The following is a 6000-nucleotide window of genomic DNA, read 5'->3' as shown; positions in this document are numbered from 1 at the left end:
CATCCCATCGAAAGAACGTTACCAGGTAAGATAAGTAACTTGTTCTTTGAGGGGATTGTGTCCTCCGACATATTCCACATCTATGACAGACTCCCAAAGTAGTACCAACGTATGGAGGTGGGAAAAGAATTTACAAATTTAGAATTTTAGAATGCCCAATCAAATTGCTGAATATAGGACTGCCTTACCAAAGGCCAAATCCTGCCCATGGATGGAGTCCAGGGAATAGTGTCTCACAAAGGTATTGGAATTGGAACGCCCCACTGTGGAACCGTGGAAGCAGCCACACCACTAGTAGAGTTAGCCTGTAAGCCTACTGGAGGGTCCTTAACCGCCAAACGATAATACACAGAGATCGTCAAAATGATCCATCTGGTCAAGGTCTGCTTGGAAACAGCCTGACCTAAACGCCTTCCAGCATAACCAACAAAAAGCTGATCGTCCACTCTGACCCGGGACATCCCTGAGAGATAGAAACTCAAAGCTCTCCTAGCATCCAACCTATGGAGCCTCTCCTCTTCCTTACCAGGATGCGGAGGAGGATAAAACGCTGGAAGAATCACCTTCTGGCTTAAATGTAATTCCGACAAAACCTTCGGAAGAAAAGAAGGATGAACCCCAAGGACAACCCTGTCCTTATGGAACACCGTGAAAGGTGGCTTGGCAGAAAGTGCAGGACTTTCTCCAACGGCAACGGTACAGGGATTTCGTTGCGGGCCTTCTGGCCGAAAGCAACACCTCCATCACGTCTTCAGGGAGGTCCCAATCCTTATACCTCAACCTTTCAGATACCAAGCATGAAGGCTGAGAGACTTGACCTCTGGATGGAGAACCCGACCCCCCTCCCATGAGAGCAGATCGTCTCGGTACGGAAGACGGCATGGAGGGCAGATGGACATGTCTAGAAGGTCCGGGTACCATGCTCTCCTGGCCCATGCCGGAGCAATGAGGATCATTCGGGAACCGAACCTCCGTAACCTCCTCAACACTTGCGGAATGACGGGGACTGGAGGAAACGCGTACAGCAGTGGGAAGGACCACTCCACTACGAACGCGTCCCCTAAGGCTCCTCTTGGAGGAAATTCCCGCGAGCAGAATCTTTCGCACTTCTGGTTGACACGGGTGGCGAAGAGATCCACTTGTGGGGTTCCCCAAAGGGCGAAGATCTCCAAAAGAACTTCCTGAGCCAGCTCCCACACGTGAGAGACACTGCTCTGCCTGCACAGAGCGTCCGCCACCGCGTTTTCGTCTCCGGCCAGATGAACTGCCGAGATCGAAATGTCCTTCTGGATGGCCCAGAACCAGAGCTGCATCGCCTCCCTGCACAACGGGAGTGACCCTGCCCCCCCTTTTTGTTGAGGTAGTGCATGGTCACTGTATTGTCCGTCATAATCAGGACATTCTACCCACGCACAGACGGCAGAAAAGCCTTAAGGGCTAGCCTGACAGCCCGCAGCTCTAACAGATTGATTTGGAGTCTGGACTCCGACGGAGACCAACGGCCGCTGGCTGTCAGCTCATTGGCATGAGCTCCCCACCCCGTGAGGGATGCGTCCGTCACGATCGTCACCTCTGGCCATGGTTGCCAAAACGGAGCACCCTTCATCAGATTTCCTTCGACGGCCCACCACAGAAAATCCTGCGCGACCGAGGGCGGAATCTGAACGTGATCCGACATCCTGCCGGAGAACTGCGACCACTGCATCTTGAGAGCCCACTGCAGAGATCTCATCCGCAGCCTGGCCTCTGGCACCAGAAAAATGCAGGATGCCATGAGGCTGAGCAACCTCAAAAACTCGAACTCCGGGAGACTCTGGGCACGTTGAAACTTGTCCACCATCTGCAGAATGTGATGAGCCCTCACCTGGGGAGGCGAACAGCTGGGTAGGTGTCAAATGAGACTTCTTTAAATTGAGGGAGAAGCTCAGCTTGTGAAGGGAGTGGAGGTGACATACAGATAATCCAGGACTTACTCGAGAGAGCGTGCCCTGATCAGCCAATCGTCCAGGTAGGCTTAGACGTGAATCCCCCCTTTCCTGAGATACGCTGCCACCACCACCACCATCAGCTTGGTGAAGACGCTCCGGCGGACGTCAATCCGAACTGCAGGACCCGAAACTGAAAATGCGAGTCACCAACCGCGACCTCAGGTACCTCCTGTGCTTGGGATGAATCGGCACATGAACGTAAGCATCCTTGAGGTCGAGAGACACCAACCAATCCTGAAGTTGAAGGGCCTGGAGGACTTGAGAGAGAGTAACCATCTTGAACTTGTCCTTCCTGAGGAGCTTGTTCAAACCACGCAAGTCCATGATGGGTCTCAAGCCTCCATTTTTTTTTGGGATCCAAAAATATCAGGAACACCATCCCTTGTTCCTCTCTGCTACAGGCACCAGTTCTTTGGCGCCTTTCTCCAGCAGGGACAGGATTTCCTGTGCAAGGAGCGGATCCGGGCGCTTCAAAGAGAGCTTCCCCGGTGGATTGTCGTGAGGCCTCTGCTGGAAGGGAAGACAGTAGCCGCGGGCTGTGATCTCCAGAACCCACACATCTGAAGTAATGGCACACCATTCTACAAGATGCTGCGCCAGTCTTCCCCCAACTGGCGAACCATGGGACATGGCCTATTGACTGAGCCGACGCGGCTGCGGCAGTGCCTGAGGGCAAAGAGGCAACTGCCTGAGCGGCTTTGGCACCTCAAGTACCTTACTTTCCACCTCTGGTACTCCTACGGTGGCCCCATTGACTGGCAGCTCCTCTCGATCTACCAAAGGAAGAGTAGTACTGAAAGGAACCTCCCCTCCATTGCTGTCCCCTAGGACGAAAAGGGGGAGGTTGGCGCACTGCAGCACTCAAAGACTTCGCTGCAGCTTTGGAGGTCTGCAACCTCTCAAGGCTCTCGTCAGCCTTGCTGCCAAAAAAATGGACACCATCAAAGGGCATGTTGAGAAGCCGGGATTGCACATTAGGAGCAAACCCCGACTTCCGCAACCACGCAAACCTGCGCATCACTGTGCTCGCCGCCATGGACCGGCTGACACAGTCTGCCATGTCCAGACCCGAATGAACGGATTCACTCATGGCATCCTTGCCATCTTGGACGAGGGCTAGAAAACCATCCCCTTCCTCCCCTTCGGGAATATGTTCAGCCACCAAAGATGCACAATTCCACAGAGTGTGAGTGAATCTTGCCAAGGCACAAACAGAGTTGGCTGCCTTTAAAGCCATACCCCCAGAAGAAAATACCTTTTTCGCCCAACCATCAAAGCACTTGTCGTCCCTATCAGGAGGGGTGGTAGGGTACGCAGCCTGCTTTGCTGGGGCCGTAGCCACCTGCACCACCAAACTCTCCGGATTGACAAGTAGCAGGGGTCACCACTGGCTGGATGGTATTTTTTCGGAAGTGACTAATTCACTGCCGGGAGACTCTCCGGAGAAGTCCAAGCCGCCACCACCCTTCTTTGCAAAGCCAAAGGAAATTGTTACGCTCAACTGGTATCCACGGGGACGCCACCCAGCCCTGGTTGGATGATTTGCACTCTCGAACCCTCTCCCGGTCCCTTGGTAAGGCCTCTGGTTAAAGATGGACCTGCAATATAGGAGAGCTGGATTCAATACTAGATTGTCTTTATGTTTTCCCACCTCTCTTGGCCTCAACTCCTTCCTCCCCCTTGGGCCCTCTCCTCACCTTAATATTGTAGAAGGTGGATTCTCCGTCCTGCTCCTCGTGGCAGGGGCACTTAAATGTGGGGGGCGAGCAGCGATCAAGTTACTTCACTGGTGCAAGCCCCCCCTGTGGGAATCCAGGCCTGCTGCGACTCCGTAGGTTTGCTGCTTTACAGTCTTTATATGCAGTTCTGATGTTCCTCTTAGTTCGAATAATAATGTCTTGCTTCTTTCTTTTTAGATATGGAAAGGTATTTTGGAGTTGTCATGCAGTTTGAAGTTGAGCATGGGCCGGTAGGCGAAAGCGCGGTGTGCGCGATGCTGTCCGGTGAGTAATGCGCGATGCGCAGCACTGTTTCGACTTTTATATTGCTAACCTGTGTCTTTTCTCTTCTTGCAGGTTGCTATGTTCCTCGCCGAGCGCCGTAATGTTCCAGCAATGATACTGACCAGGAGATGACTACCCAGGTAAGAATTGTGTGGCTTTCGTCATTCGGAAGGAAACGTGAGTAAACGCTTACTAATGCTGTCTTTATTTCTTCTCTTTCCAGGTTATGGTATTCCAGGATGCATGCGGTGCCGGATGATGGAGTTCGTACCTTCAGGTGAGTGGAACTGAAGTCGGCGATGGATTGAAGACAGGATACTGTTCCAGGTAAGTTTCGTAGTGTTCTTTCTCTCTCTGCAGTTCCTTGGTTTCAGGTAAGCTGGCATCAAAGAACTGGACACGGTGAGCGTTACGCTGCCCACAGCAGAATAACGCAAAGCATGTTCTGCTGTTTGGGTGTGGTTTAAATAGTCACAGGTAAAGTAGTCCAGGTAAACAGCGGAAGGGGTAGGTAACGGGCCAAATACAGCTGGCCAAAAATCAGAGGACCAACCTGAGGATTCAGGGGTGGACCCTACAATCAGGACCTCCCTATTATCCCCATTAAGGCAGAGCCCGTTTTTTTCCCATCCGCACATGAACTGCTGACAGACACTTTCGACACCGCTGAGCCGTGACAAGAAGGGAGAGGTACCGCATCAAGATTTGAGTATCATCAGCATAAGAAAAACACAGAAACCCAAAAGAGGTAATCAGTTTGAATATAAAGATTAAAAAGAAGAGGCGAGAGAGCTGAACCCTGGGGGACACCACAAGTGAGGGGCTTTGGAGGTGAGAGAAAATGTAAAAGCGAGAGAGACTGCAAACGATCAGATCAAGAAGGAAAGACCCAAACCAGTTAAGGACCGTGCCAGAAATGCCAGCTGATGACAACCTCTCCAGGAAGATGCCATGATCAACAGTGTCAAAAGCGGTGGAGAGATCCAGCAGGATCATGGCACCAATAACCCCTTGATCCACAATCTGAGCCAACTCATCCACTGCCGAAACTAGGACGGATTCTGTGCCCCAGCTAGGATGAAAACCTGACTGGTATGGGTTAAGAAAGCCTGAATCATCCAAGAAGGAACCAATCAGACTGGCGATCAGAGCTTCCAAAAGCGTCATAGTATAGGAAAGGAGAGAAAAAGGAAGAAAGTTAGAAAGAACCAATGGGTCCAGAGTCGGCTTGAGGAATGACCAGAGCATGCTCGAGTGAAACAAGGATATGAGAATAGGACAGTAACAGCTGAAGCCAAAAGAGTTACAATTGCAGAGATGGTAGTTTTGAGCAGTCTGAGCAGGATCGGGTCAGCCGGGGAGGCCGATTTTATGTTTAGTGTGGCTTGCACCACATCCTCCTTCAGAAAGACCGGAAATTTCGACCCTGGTGTGACAGAGCTGTGCAGGAGCCAAAACGGCTAAATGGCCAACTGAAGGGGGCAACTAATCAGCAATCGTCTATCTAATGATGTTAATGGTATCCTCAAAGAAAGAAGATAGAGAGTTACAAAGGCTCTGAGATGGAATCACCTGATTGGAGAAAGGAAGGGATGGATAAGGACTAAACCAATTCAAATAATTATTTCGGGGGGTGAACAGCCGCAACGAAAGGCAAAATAGGCACATTTCGCTTTAGCTATCGCCGGTTGACACAAAGCTGTGCCTTTACGAAATGCCACAATAGGAAATCTGCCATTTACGCTCCGCTTGTCTCCGAGACAAACGAGGACTGCCTAGATCAGCAGAAAAACAGGGATCGGAGGGAGGACCCCAAGGTTGTGCAGCTTTAAGCGGGCAAGGTGGTCAGCGGCCAAAGGTAAAGCAGAGGAAAGATCCACAAGGTCACACGGGATGTCTACTAGGACAGCATTAGCGATACCCGAGACAATACTACTGCCTTCAATGTTGCGCCAGCGCCGGATGGAGGACAAGGATAAATAGGAAGGAGGTGTCAAACACACAGAGAA

The sequence above is a fragment of the Ambystoma mexicanum genome, chromosome 8 (assembly GCF_040938575.1).
Source record: "Ambystoma mexicanum isolate Mex_15411 chromosome 8, UKY_AmexF1_1, whole genome shotgun sequence".
In the NCBI taxonomy this organism is placed as follows: Eukaryota; Metazoa; Chordata; class Amphibia; order Caudata; family Ambystomatidae; genus Ambystoma; species Ambystoma mexicanum.
Note: the sequence above shows the minus strand (reverse complement) of the source record.